Source organism: Mustelus asterias, chromosome 1 (genome assembly GCF_964213995.1).
Source record: "Mustelus asterias chromosome 1, sMusAst1.hap1.1, whole genome shotgun sequence".
In the NCBI taxonomy this organism is placed as follows: Eukaryota; Metazoa; Chordata; class Chondrichthyes; order Carcharhiniformes; family Triakidae; genus Mustelus; species Mustelus asterias.
Window position 1 is genome coordinate 90155603 of NC_135801.1, and position 15429 is coordinate 90171031.

Here is a 15429-nt window from a genome sequence, read left to right on the forward strand (position 1 = left end):
TCGATGCATATTTGAATTGAGATGACAGGATTTCAAGAGCCCAGAAAGTGAAATAAATTTGTTCCAAAGCAACACAGTACATGACATAACCAGCTATGGATATTTCTTTAAAGAACACGATTTTGTTGGAGACATTTACTTCCACAACATAATTTCATTAACATGCTTTATTTTATGAAAATTTATTAGTCCTGAAGTCCAAACGTCTACTCCAGAAACGGGTGTTCAGATGACTAGAAGCAAACTTATTCCAATATATAAAAATATTAGACTGAAAGAAAAAGAAATAGCTCTCTCCTCTAACTGATTCTGCGCGATGAAAATTAATTATTTGTTTCTCAACCTGCCAAACTATTAGACAAAACAAGGCTAAATTAGCTTCAGAATTTCTTGTACGTAAGAAGTGACAATTAGCATTCCATCAAGCTTAACATTTAAATAGCAGCATAATTCACATTACTTCCAGGATCCAGGGTCAGAATGTCCACATCGCAGCCTCTGACAGGCTTCATGTCGCTTGCGAACCCTCCTACATTCAACTTATCACCCAAAATCTAAAAGCCTGTGTGGAATAGCAGCGAGGGAAGGTGCAGCAACACAAGATGATGATATTATTTCTAGATCAAAATCTCTTTTCTTCACAACTAACCAGAGGTTAGAGGACAGCCCTCCAACAGGTATTCCAAAACAGCCTTAAGTGCAATATATGATAAAACTGTCATGGTGACTGGATTGCTTTAACTTTGTGCAGTCAGATAGATGATCAGCCTTTTATAAGCTCAGGCTCAACTTGAAGTGGAAGTATATTTTTATGATATTTTATTGGTTAATTTACTTATTTTAAAATCCAAAGCCGCGATTCTCCCATCCCGCTGTGCTAGGTTTTTAGCACAGAGGGTGATGCGCCGGATTCGCGCTTGCGTTCCTGCCCCAATAGCGGCTGCCAGCACCGAATTTCCGGTAGTGTCTGCTCCACACCGGAAACTGGCAGGAAGGCACGGAAGTAATTTAAATACTTTAAATATATTTTAAATGTGAATAGTGGGCCCACTAGCCTCCCCCTCCCACGCCAGAGTGGTTCACTCCAGCAGGGTTCAGAGTAGCTCCCCACTAACGGGGAACCCCGCTGAAGTGAAGAGGGTGGAAATCGGGGCCCCCCAGAGGGTCGGGAAGAAGGGGTGCCCCCTGGACATTGGCACCCTAGCAGTGCCAGCCTGAGGCCCTTAGCACTGCCCAATGGGCACCTTGGCACCACCCATTGGGCATGGGACAGTGCCATGGCCTAGAGGGTGATCGGTGGGGGCAGGGGGTCCTGCTGCCGCTCTGCATAGGGACCAGTGGGGGAAGGAGGGAAGCCAGCAATTGAGCGACCATCAGTGCGGGGCCACTGCACATGCGCCAATCTCGACACTGACAAATCGGCACATGCGCAGTGGCCCGCTCAGCACGCTGTCAGCCTCTCCAGTGGGGATAGGCCCTGCCCCCTGAAATTAATTAACATTCATGCTGGTGGCTTCTGCAGTGCACGGAGTGTGGGAGACTTTTCTTTGAACTCCCACAGAAAAAAACAGCGCGAATGACTCCAATTTTCACACAAATTCGACACTTGAATTTTTTTGGGAGAATTCCGGCCCAAGTCTTTCAATTTCCTGCAGAATGCCACAATATCTCTCTACTTTAGATTACTCTAGAAATCTAAGGTGTCTTTATATCTGTGCTCTTTTGGAAGTAATTTGTCCTTCGTGTTTTTCTCTCATGTGTGGCACACGTACATTCTAGGGTGAGTTGTGTTGTTCACCATGCCAACTTGAATAGTTGCCATCTTCCTAAGAACGGCTGAAACATGCTAAACAGCAACTGGTGACCATCTCCTTAATATTTATATTGCTCAAAATGAGAGTTGTCAACACTGAGGAATTATTTTTCAACATTGTCACCCACTATGTTAAATTAATAGTGAGAAATAGCCCTCTCTGATTCTGTACGCTGTTGCTAAAATATTATGGTTCATTTTATGAAACCGTATCATTTTCTGTTACATAACTTTGTCCTCTAAGAAATGGGTCAAGACAATGAAAACACATTTTTATATATGTCATCCACACATGCACACCAAAGGATGACTTACTCCATGGAAGATGCAGGTCTGCTTTACTGCAAATGCACGTTTAACAGCACAAATTGTAACAATACCACTGATTGCTTTTCGACCTTTTGGCTAAGATCAAGTGTCAGATCAAGCCTAAGATGGGTGCAATGCCTTGGCCTATCAGCTTTGATCTTGTTTGTCTCCCTTGTGGGGACCACGAATTGAATTCAGTTGGACTTTAAATTTGGTGTTTGGAGCAAGCAAGGCATAGATTTGGTTCTGTCCAATCCACTCTGAGCATTGGCTTTGTAATTTTAAGAACGGAGTAAAAGAAAATTAAAATATATCACTGATGGCTCACCATGTTCAGGCAAGATCTTGCCACACATATAACTTATTTGAATCCTCTGGCTACATTCTACTCTTGGAGCTGCCATTTGGGTTGTATGGGCAGAGTTCTTTGAATTTCTCCATACTACTCTATCCTCAGCTGGAACTAACTATGAATGAAGCTGTGTTTCTCAAGGCTCGAGATTAATGATGCCCTTAAGGTGCTTTCACCAAATGCTTTCTTCCTTCAACTTGAGTACAGAACAATGTGAAGGGATCTGCCACCCATCAAAACTGTGTATTCACAAGCCTGGTCCCAAATCCAGTTGTCTCTGAGATCTTTTCTTGCTATGATTTTAGAAATGGAGTCAAGAGTCTCGTGTGAAACTTTCTTGCTGCCTAATGTGTTGACAAGACAACATCCAAATTTTATGTGAAAAAACATGTTACATTTGATTTGGATTCAATATGGGGGTGAAACTACAAACTTTTTTCATCAATGACAGGACAGACATTGATAAGGTTGGAAATCTGTGTTCATTATTCCATCACTGGATGAATGTTACCCAGATAAACATATTGCAGTACAGTACTCCTAACCCTGATGGAAGGTACAGAATAAATGACTTGAGATGGCAGTTGATGCACCACTTCCATTTTCTTCAGGTATAATATCATAGAATCCCTACAGTGCAGGAGGTGGCCATTTGGCCCATCGAGCCTGCACCGACAACAATCTCACCCAGGCCCTATCCCCGTATTTTACCCACTAATCCCCCTGACACTAAGGGGCAATTTAGCATGGCAATCAACCTGTTTGATAACAGAAGTGTTTTCCAGCATCTTTGTACAAAGCTGGACTGTTACAGGCAGTTGATGAAGGAGAAAACCAGAATTCAATCCTTACTGGAGTTTTAGATTGATTCATAAGGTGAAACAATGGTAGCACAGTGGTTAACACTGCTGCTTCACAGCTCCAGGGACCTGGGTTCGATTCCCGGCTTGGGTCACTGTCTGTGTGGAGTTTGCACATTCTCCTCGTGTCTGCATGGGTTTCCTCCGGGTGCTCCCGTTTCCTCCCACAGTCCAAAGATGTGCGGGTTAGGTTGATTAGCCATACTAAAATTGCCCCTTAGTGTCCTGAGATGTGTAGGTTAGAGGGATTAGCGGGTAAATGTGTAGGGATATGGGGGTAGGGCCTGGGTGGGATTGTGGTCGGTGCAGACTCGATGGGCCGAATGGCCTGTTTCTGCACTGTAGGGTTTCTATGGTTTTTATGAACCCATGTTGTTGGAGGCACGCTACATCACAAATGTATAGGTTCCAACTCTACAACCCAGCACCTGTGCCATTTAATGCCTCTTTAAATGTGCAGCTGTAAATACCGAAATAATGTCCACCCCCATCTCTTCCCCATTGCCCGTCACCACCCCCCCACCCACTCCCAATCCTTGCTGCAGACTCCTTTCCTTAATTTGTACAATTAACATGAACCAGATGGACAATATGCCCCCGTGTGGTTTTCAGCTATCATACATCAAGCACTGGATTGGACCACCAATTATTAATATTACAATGGACAAACCATGAATCAGGACATCTGTAACAATGGTAGAAGCTTTCTCCTCATCTGCAAGGCATGTGATGTGACAGGTCAGAAATTTACTCGTGAGCTTCCAAAATATCTTGCATCCCAATTTCCTGCGAGCTTTGGAGCTCAGAGGAAGAGAAGGGGTAACCAAGGTTACATTCTAGAAGTTCAACCAACCATCCAGTGAGACAGATGGATTGATATCCTCGATCCTTCCGTTCAACAGAAAGCACAGTTAAAGGGTTGCCTAGCTACTAAGAAAAATTACCTACATTTCTGGGCTATGGCACATTAGAATTCATCTTGCAAGCACCAGTAATCACATAGAAAAGTGGCAAGATTAATAAGGGTATTAATAAGGGAAGATTAATAAGAAGTGTTTGGAAGATAGATTCTGCTATTCTTTTCCTTCTCGCTTTTGAAATGTTTTCTTTTTAAAACTACAGTGGAGTTTTAAACATCATTTGCATGCAACAGATCACAAACTTACAATCAATCAAAAACTACTATTGGAATTAGTGACAACCGCCGGAGAACAGATAGGGAAAGCTTTCCATCAATAAACTCAGATCTGTCATTGCTGAGATTGGCACATGCGTACTGTCCCTGCACTGCCGGCCTCTCAATCGTTGGCCCTCCGACTCCCCCCGCCCCAGCCCAATCTCTAGCCCCCAAAAATACCCGGGCCAGCCTTGACACCTCTGCCCCCACCCAGTCCCCCAGCCCACCTCAACGTCCCCCCGAACCCACCTCGACCCCTCCCTTCCCCCCCCCCCCGCAGAACCCCGATCACACGACACCCCCTTGCAGTCCCGATGCCCCCCCCAACCCCCAACAAGCAGTCCCAACCACCTCCACCATCCCAATGACCAGCCCCAACCGCTGGCCTCCGTCCCTCTGTCACTCAACCCAAATGCAGTGGCAGCGGGATTCCCCACCTCCACCGATCGCCTCCCAGAGGCCCTGCCCCCAATTCAGGCCCAACCCCATTAGGACCCACCCCCTTGGCATTGCCCTATGCCCAGTGAACAGTGCCAAGGTGCCCCCTTGGCATTGGCACTTTGCCCCTTGGGCAGCACCAGGGGCCCAGGCTGCCATTGCCAAAATGGCTATGCCCAGGGACCCCCCCTCGATGTCTGGCTCTCTGGGGGGGCCTCGATACCCCCCCTTCACTCCAACAGGGTCGGCCTGTCAGCTCCCCGCAAGTGAACCACTCCTGGCAGGGCAGGGGGAGATGCTAGTGGGCCCAGAGATTTCAGTCCTGGGCCTGCTGATTGCATTTAAATTGTATTTAAATTAGAATCTGCATACGTTATGCAGCTCCACGCCAATTTCTGGCACGGAGCCGACAGCCCCAGAAATCCGGCACTCGGAGACTCGCGGAGGCTGTGGCACCCAGCTGGAAGCCCACGAAATGGCCTCTCCTCGAGTCTCCTGGCCCACTGCACTACAAAAACTGCACAACGGGATGGGAGAATCACCCCCAAGGTATCCTTAAACGATATGTTGCGGCTTAAAAGTGTTTGCAACATAAAAACAGTAATCAAATACAACTCTGAAAAATGAGAAAAAAGTATCAAGGTGAGATTGTAACAAACTGCAGTTTAAGCCACAAATCCACAAGGCAGCATTCAAAGTACATCAGAATTCTGAACCCCCTGTCAAAGTCATGGACATATGATGCAGTAGGTCTTTGTTATAACCAGCTTACCTCTCTTTATTACTGTACTTAATCTGAATATAGACAATTTATAAATTTCCCTCCTGGGCAAGTTTAATTAAGTAGTAGTAAACACATAGTTGTTGTAAATCTCAGCAGCCAACATATGATGGCCATTTGAAATATCACTGGTCAGAAATTGGCCAATAGCAATCTTATAGTCCGCATCTTTTTTGAAAGCAAGTTCATGGGTTGTTGGTAACCCTTTAATTGATTTGTTCACTGGTTCCCCAAAATCTGCCAGAGTGTCATCAGCCTTTCATAAATGCCATTTGCTTCTAACAAACATTGCCAAGAGTTTCACTATTGCTCAGTGCAAAGATATCAAGACTTTGTGAAATTAATGGCCATACCTTTCTGTAAGAATGAATCCAACAGTGCTTGCCATTTGTTAAGACTTGCCCTTGTCCATCTAATTTCAAAAGAAATTTTGTACGGCAAGTTGCTGAACATGATACGTGATAACAACAGTGAGAAAAAACAAGCATTTCAAACCTCAGTGAATAGGGAAAGTTATTGTCTCGCTCCTTAACTAATTTCATTGAAGGACTGTGAAATTAACAGCAGGAGGAGTGTAAAGCAAGTATACATTAGAGGGATGAATTTAATCTCAAATCAGGGACAGAAAGAGAACAAAGAGAGGAAAAGAAAAATTGGATTAAAAGAGAAAGCAAAAAAAAGGAAAACATTTTAATTTTTGTTTAGTCTTATATTTTTAAAATCTCCAACAATTAAATCTGAAAGATGTGACTACATATTTGTAAGCGTTAATTTTCAATGCCAGACAGGTTAATTGGCAGTAAGAATGACAAGTTTTAATGATTTGACAGCCATTCCAGGCCAGGTTAAATATGTATGACCTTAAAATAGGTCCAAAACAGGCTCCTTGTGTCATTTCACGTCAGTTTTAACTTTGAAGGAAATGTACCTTGTTTGGACCATAAAAGCATAGCAACTTACACTCACACAAAATAGAAAGTAGGCTATTCGGTTCCTTGAGCTTGCTCTGCCAGTTAATAAGATCATGGCTGAACTGTTTGTGTTTTGAGTTCTACATTCCCATCCACTCCTGATTGTAATCTCCAAACTATGTTAGGGGTTGTGGGTTTTAACAAAAAGAAAAGATATGGTTTGCACACATGCATTCAAACTAACAACCACAAGGTTTATTCAGGCGACACTGACCGATATAAAAAATCCAGATATGATCTGCGGAGAACCAAAGCTGCCAAGAGACAGTACCGGACCAAGCTAGAGTCACAGGCAAGCCAAACAGACTCCCACTGGCTATGACAAGGTCTGCAAAACATCATAGGCTACAAGATGAAGTCATATAAAATCGCCAGCACCAATGTACCCCTCCCCGATGAGCTCAATGCATTCTATGCCCGTTTTGAGCAAGAGGTCAGCAAGAGCATGCCTTCCACCCCGAAAGCCTTGGTTGAACCGGTATTCATGATCACTATCGCAGACATCAGATCAGCCTTCTCGAAAGTCAACTCACAGAAAGCAACTATCCTAGGTGGGGTACCCGGACAAGCACTTTTGTCAGACTCCTGTTTATTGACTACAGCTCAGCCTTCAATGCCATTATTCCTACGAAATTCATCTCCAAACTCCGTGGCCAAGGACTTGGCTCCTCCCTCTGCGACTGGATCCTAGACTTCCTAATCCACAGGCCGTAATCAGTAAGGATAGGCAATGACACCTCCTCCATGATTATCCTCAACACCAGTGCCCTACAAGGCTGTGTGCTCACCCCCTTACCACTGCTTGTACACCTATGACTGTGTGGCCAAATCCCCCTCAACTCGATTTTCAGGTTTGCTGATGGCAGTACCATAGTGGATTGGATCTCAAACAATGATGAGATGGAGTACAGGATAGAGATCGAGAATTTGGTGAGTTGGTGCAAAGACAATAATCTCTCCCCCAATATCAATAAAACGAAGGAGAAAGACATCAACTTCAGGAAGCGTAGTGGAGGACATGCCCGTCTACATCAACAGGGACAAAGTGGAAATAGTTGAGAGCTTCAAGTTTCTAGGTGTCCAACAACCTATCCTGGTCCCTCCAATGCCTCTACTTTCTCAGGAGGCTAGGAAATTCGGCATGTCAGCTACGACTCTCACTAACGTTTATAGATGCACCATAGAAAGCATCCTTTCTGGTTATACCACAGCTTGGTGTGGCTATTGTTCTGCCCAAGACTGCAAGAAACTACAAAGGGTCGTGAACAAAGCCCAGTCCATCAGGCAAATCGAGTTCCCATCCGTTAACTCTGACTATACTTCCCACCGCATTAGAAAAGCAGCCAGCATAATCAAGGACTCCCACACACCCCCCGGACATAGTCTCTTCCACTTCCTTCCATCAGGAAAAAGATACAAATGTTTGAGGTCGCACACCAATTGACTCCAAGAGCAGCTTCTTCCTTGCTGCCATCAGATTTTTGAATGGACCTACCTTGCATTAAGCTGATCTTTCTCAACACCCTAGCTATGACTGTAACACTACATTCTGCACTCTCTCCATTCCACCTCTATGAATGGTATGCTATGTCTGTATAGCACGCAAGAAACAATACTTTTCACTGTATACTAATATATGTAACAATAATAAATCAAATCAAAGAAATGTTCTCTGCACGGCACACAGTACAAACTGAAAGACAGTAGCCTCTGTAAATACCTTAATACATCACGATTAAATAATGTGATCAGCTCTTAAAGCAATCTGCAACAACTTAAATAACATCCCTCCCCCTTTACTTCTGTGGTCATGACAACAAATTACTACGATATTATACACAGGATGAATAATACACTAGGCACAATACTATGCATCATAAACACACATTATACACAGTCAATAAGGAAGTCGATCAGGAGGATGTCTACTCCTCTTTGCTGTATACTATATTTTGGAATTTGGCTGTCCTTCACCCTAGAAGTATGATTTGGTACTTCAGTAGATACTTCTCTCGGAACCAATTCTGAATCAAAATCTGAAACAAAAACAGAAAATGCTGGAAAATCTCAGCTGAACATCTCTGACGAAGGGTCATCCAGATTCAACGTTGGCTCCATTCCCTCTCCACAGATGCTGACAGACCTGCTGAGATTTTCCAGCATTTTCTGTTTTTGTTTCAGATTAAGAAGTTTAACAACACCAGGTTAAAGTCCAACAGGTTTATTTGGTAGCAAAAGCCACACAAGCTTTCGAGGCTCTGAGCCCCTTCTTCAGGTGAGTGGGAATTCTGTTCACAAACAGAACTTATAAAGACACAGACTCAATTTACATGAATAATGGTTGGAATGCGAATACTTACAACTAATCCAGTCTTTAAGAAACAAAACAATGGGAGTGGAGAGAGCATCAAGACAGGCTAAAAAGATGTGTATTGTCTCCAGACAAGACAGCCAGTGAAACTCTGCAGGTCCATGGAACTGTGGGAGTTACAAATAGTGTGACATAAACCCAATATCCCGGTTGTTTCAGATCCCAGCATTCATAATATTTCGCTTTTACCTGATTCAACTCAGTCTTCTATTGTAGCATTCACAACACTAGGGACTGAGGAAAGTGCTACTTCTGGAGATGATTCTGAGAAATCATTGAGATGAGAATAATTGGTTAGCATGGCATCGCTAAACTAGTTCATCTTCAGTTTGAACCATGTATGAAATTGGGCCTGTTTTGCTAAAACTATGGCTGGTACCCATTTCTCACTCATGGCATAAATACGCACGAACACTTGACCTCCTTGTTGAGATGAGCATTGTTTTACCCTCGAGATGGTTGTTGACCCTCTACTATCTCTGAAGTTTCTGGAGGTAATAACAAATAAAAACGTAGTTCTCAACTTTCCCTTTAAGAGTAGTGACACAGGTGAACTTTGGGTAGTCACATGAGTACTGCTTCGGCATGTCTTCCGGACTTTGGGAGGAAACCGGAGCACCCAGAGGAAACCCCTGCAGATTCTGCACAAATAGTGACCCAAGCCGGGAATCAAACTGGGTCCCTGGGGCTGTGAGGCAGCAGTGCTAACATAGAAACATAGAAACCCTACAGTGCAGAAGGAGGCCATTCGGCCCATTGACTCTGCACCGACCACAATCCCACCCAGGCCCTACCCCCACATATATTTTACCCGCTAATCCCTCTAACCTACGCACCCCAGGACTCTAAGGGACAATTTTTAACCTGGTCAATCAACCTAACCCGCACATCTTTGGACTGTGGGAGGAAACCGGAGCACCCGGAGGAAACCCACGCAGACACGAGGACAATGTGCAAACTCCACACAGACAGTGACCCGAGCCTGTGAAGCAGCAGTGCTAACCACTGTGCTACCGTGCCGCTCTGTGATATGCTTGTTGATGTTTTGACTTCTTCTGGGCAGTTCCCAACTTGTGAACCTTCATTCCTGCACCTAATTGTAAAGCCTCTTTGCAGCCAGTTCCATCGACACAGCGATTTCTACTGCTGCCTTTAAAGTCAAAGCACATTCAGTAAGCAATTTTCTTCGGATAGCCTCAAAGCAGCAAAGAGTTCTAAAGTCACACAATCCTCAGGGAGAAAAAAAATCTCAAGGCGCAGCTCGGTGGCACAGTGGTTAGCACTGTTGCCTCACAGCGCCAGGGACTCGGGCTCAATTCTGACCTTGGGTCACTGTCAGTGTGGAGTTTGCACGTTCTTCCCACGTCTGGTTGGGTTTTCTCCCATAGTACAAAGATATGCGGGTTAGGTTGATAGGCCATGATAAAATTTCCCCTTAGTGTTGGGGGATCACCAGGTTAAATATGTGGGGTTATGGGGATTGGGCCTCGTTGGATTTGTCGCGGTGCCAACTTAATGGGCCGAATGACCACCTTCTGCACTGGAAGGATTCTGTGATTCGATGATCTCTGTCCCACAAGGACAATACCTTTTAAAAATTATACTGTTTTACACATTTGAATGGGGAGCCAGGCAGCAAGATGTTGTGTTCACAGAGCTAACATGGAAGTTGTGTATCTCCAACAGCAACTTTTCCATTTCCACGCATCTAACCTCCCCTTTGAGCACAAATATCAGTAAGCACCATTGGCCTCACCATTATTTCAACAGCAAATACCGGGCTATTATTTAATTTCATTTTACGCACATCTTTGGACAGAAATTATAGAGTGAGTTGGACAATTAAGTATGTGGGCATATTAATACCCAATGAAATGTAATGGGAACAAGCACAAAGTTATGCATTAGGGAAGTAGAGTAAGTAACACATGCACTGGATAAACAGCATTGGAATGGTGAAGATTGGAATTCAAAGAGATCAAGGAATTTTAGTAGACCGTAAACCAATTACATTGAACTACTGCACAGCAGCTGTCAGCAAAGTCAACAAAAACTACATTTCAGCAAAGGTGCCTTTCACATAAAACCCAAGGAAGGAATTAATTTCTGCCTTTTGGTAATAGGAGATCAAACTGGTTCATTCAAAAAGCACGTGTAAAAGAGAACAAAATATGTTTTTTCTGTCAAATAATCCCCTCCCTGCCCCCCCAACCCAAGTTCCACTGTAGCTGGCAGGTAACCACAGAACCTGAAATGCATAAATCATGACACTTAGGTCTAGGTTCATTTGTTCTGAGGAAGTGAACGACTAAGTAAAAGGATGCAATTCTCACAATTGTGGAGAAGCAATTTGATAAAGGAGATCCAAGTACCCACTTGGCTGGAGAGTAATGGGTTCAGAAGAGCATCAACGACAAAAAAAGGTCCTAATATGGAGCGAGTACTTATATCTGCATTCCTACTATATTAGTTTTCAATGTTGCACCTGAGTGAAAATGAGCATTTTTTTTTTACAAGAATTAAAGACACATTCTGTCAATGCCACGCAATATTGGTGACAACTATTGGTTTCATACCAACCTTCACCTTTTCTACACAATTGATTCAAGTCCAGGCTCAAAGGCACACACCATAACTCTAAGCAATACATCCAGAAGGGGAACAAGCAATAATTGTATAATCAATAACGGAAATCATCAGCTACTCCTAAGTAACAGATGATCTGACAGATGTACACATAAAATAGTGAACCTACATGACACTGCATACGTCTGTCAATAGCTTAGTATTAAATCTGTCATGGGAATTCCTCAAGTCTGAATCTCCTCCAGCAGAAGTACAAATATCAGAAAGATAATTTATTTTAAAATTTGAAGAGAGAACAGGAGAAGACACTTATGGGGAAATCGATTCATGTCATGTTAGTACATATTTAACCGGACCCCCAAACTACATTTTGTAATTTCAAACAATGAAATTTCTCCATTTAGAAACAAAAGCAGAATTTAATTATTTTATGTATTAATGAGCAGCTAATAAAATTATCACACATGCCAAAGCTGAACATTTAATTAGTGATGAATTATGAAAAGCATACTTTCTACTATTGTTTTTTAAAAGGACAATTTAAAGAATGATAATCACTAATCTACGGAATAAATAATAGCATGTAACGTCAATCTGTGATAAAAACATTTCTGCAAAAATAACACAGGCAAGGTTCAAAAAGGTAAAAGTGTCGGGAAGCAATCCATTAATGAGGCAGGTAAGATTGTCGTCACTATCGCCATGCCAGCATTGCAAGCGTAATTTGTACTTCTATGCTGGTGAAACATTAGTGCAAGAAAACATGATTTGCCACACAGACCCAATAATTGGCAGGCGACTAACCATCTCAATTTCCATTCCAGCCTTCACCTTTTCGGCACAACTGATTCAAGTCCAGACTCAAAAGCACACATTGAGCTGCATGACACTACACACAATTCTCAGCAAAGTTAATTTCACACAATGTGTAAACATGAGTGTTCTAAAATATCAATTAAGAGCAATGCCACAAAGACCCACGCACATCAAATCTCTAAACTACAGTTTCAGCATGCATATTAATGCTATATTGCTGCTGTCTTTGTCTAACAATAATCAGACCAGTTTTTTTAAAGAAAGCATTCGCTGCACGCTCTGTGAAAAAATACTGGAGAGTATTCCCGCAGGATTCTTTCAAAGACAAGTGATGTCTTGCATATTTCTATGCACAACTACCCCAAGAGTTAGGAGGAGAAGAAGAGTAAACAAGCTTTCAAATTTAATAGGTTCCCTTGACTGAATTTCTTCATTGGATAAATCAATTCATTCCATACCAGTAAAGATAATAAAAAGATTTTTTTGGAACAGAAATGTTGAAAGCTGCATCTGAATTCAGCTTTAGAAAATCAAGATGAAAATCCTCAAAGATTGTTAATTCAATTAATATTTTTCGTTCATGAATGGGTGCAATCAAAGCAAAATTTAAAAAAGCATTTGTTTATTGCCTGTGATCCATTTTAAAAGCATGTTAACAATACATAATTAAGAGATATGTGTATTAGTTTTCAATGGGAAAGAAACAACATCAAACCTGGAATTATAAATCTTTCAAAGCGACATCAGTAATGGGAAAAGAGTCATAAAGCTTGATTAGTTTATATAAACAAACAGTCAGAAATAGGAATGCTGAAGAAAGTGGAGACTATCAGATAAGTGATTAAATTCCAGGGCTGATAAGTCAATAAATTTGGGTGACATGAAAAAAACAAATAAAAACAGCAGTAACATTCAAGTACAGCAGCAACAATTGAATACAAGTACATTTGTTCATAGCACACGAGTATAGTTGGCAAGGTTAATTGCCCGTTCCTTACTGCTTGAGGAGGTGATGATGAGCTACCTTCTTGGACTACTATGGAGGATGTAGAGGCTTTGGAGAAGATACAGAAGAGGTTTACCACGATTGTGCCTGGATTAAAGGGCATGAGCTATAAGGAGATCTGGACAAACTAGGGTTGTTTTCTCTGGAATGGCAGAGGCTCAGAGGAGACCTGAAAGCAGTCTATAAAATTATGAGAGACATAGATAGGGTTGACAATCGGAATCTTTTCCCCCCCCCTAGAGTTGAAATGACTAATACTAGGGGGCATGCACCTAAGGTGAGAGGGGAAAAATTCAAAGGAGATGTGAGGGGCAAATTATTTTTCACAGAGTGGTACGTGTCTGGAACGTGCTGCCAGGAGTGGTGGTGCAGGCAGTTACGATAGGGGTGTTTAAGGGGCTTTTAGATAAGCACATGAATATGCAAGAAATAGAGTGAACCTGTACTGGAGGGAGTGAACGCTTTTGGTAGTGGATTAGCTGATTTGTCCTGAATGGCGTGAAGCTTCTTCAGTGTTGTTGGAGCAACATTCATCCAGAGAATCGCAGAACATTCTTAGGCTTGTGCCTTGTAGATGATGCAAAGGCTTTAGGGAATCAGGAGATAAATTATTCGCCAAAGAATAACCAACTTCTGCTCAACTAAGTTTGCTTAAGTTTGTGCCAGCCCACCAATACCCCCCTGGACTTGAAGGGAATGTTGTGGGCCTTACCAGGGAATGTTAATTAGTTAGTGAAGGTTTTTCTGGAGGCAAGGTCATCAAAGATAGTGCTTTAGCAAATTAATAGCAATAAAGGCATTGTGATAACTAAAGAGCCAGAGTTGAAGCAGTTACAAATTTTCAAGTGCAGTTGTATTTTCCAGGAGCAAATCCAAAAAGGAGTGGAGTTGAAAGTGGTTAAAGAGATGTAGGTGGTGTGTACAGTAAACAAGTGGTCAGAGGCAGCCTCAGTGGTAAAGACCTCCGGATTGAAGGTGCTGTGGGACATGGTGAGATCAACTGAATGGCCTAGAAAGCAGAAAGCTAAGGGGTAACCTGAAAGCGGTCTTTAAAATGATGGAAGAGTTCAATCGGGTAGAGACATGTAGCAGTCATAAACTGCTCACAGGGAAGAGACCATATGAAAGTAGCTATGAAACTAATCAAAATAAATTAAGTTCTAATCAAAAAGTAGTCAATAAAATGACATGTTAGTTAAAGTTGTACTGAACATTCAGAGTTTCCAAGCCTGATAACTGGTAAATACCAAGGAGAAAATGAACTTTAACATTTCAGTTTGGTTCACACCTAATTCCTCTGATATTAATATCACTGTTCTCAGACACTGTTCTGACATCCCAACATACTGTGAAATATTCCCTTTCAGTTATAGGGTGATACAATCCTGTTAGGGACATTTAATGAGGAAATCCAAACAGCCACCCCCAAGAGTTCACTTATCCTATGAAATATTTTCCCAGTCTGCTTTCACAGCTTCTGTTTATCTCTCTCTTAAGCTAACTGTTCAAATTGACTGTTTTCTACCACAAGGCTCTGTGAGAACCACTGTGGATTGTCAACTTTCAGCTTCTTTTACGGAGATAGCAATAGACATACTGGCTCTTCCACGAAGTCCAGAAATGGTACACCTACTGTTTGAGTTTTTTGCTATCAACTATGACCTTGTAAGATAAACAGGGTAGTTTTTAACTGCAATTAACTCAAAGCTTGTTTGAATTGCATTCACTTCAGCATTGTTTATTATTTTCTCAAAATTGCCAGTTTTCTGCTGCTAAAACTTAAATTTTTAAAACTAAATGTTATATTCTAAAACATAAGAATTAGAATCGAAGTTCTTGCAGCAATGAGCACTGTTGTCACAATAAGGTGCCTTCCAAATTGCACGCCAACTGTAGCACGTTTAGGATGGAAGAGAAAAAATTGTTTCCAGCATCCTACGCTTTCATCT

At 42.3% G+C, this 15429-nt stretch overlaps 1 protein-coding gene across 12 annotated transcripts in view; it reads right to left on the reverse strand.

The window, feature by feature from the left end:
* The window catches only part of LOC144495152 (LIM domain-binding protein 2), a 454000-nt gene that overhangs the window by 274163 nt on the left and 164408 nt on the right, over window positions 1–15429 (reverse strand). The window lies entirely within an intron of this gene.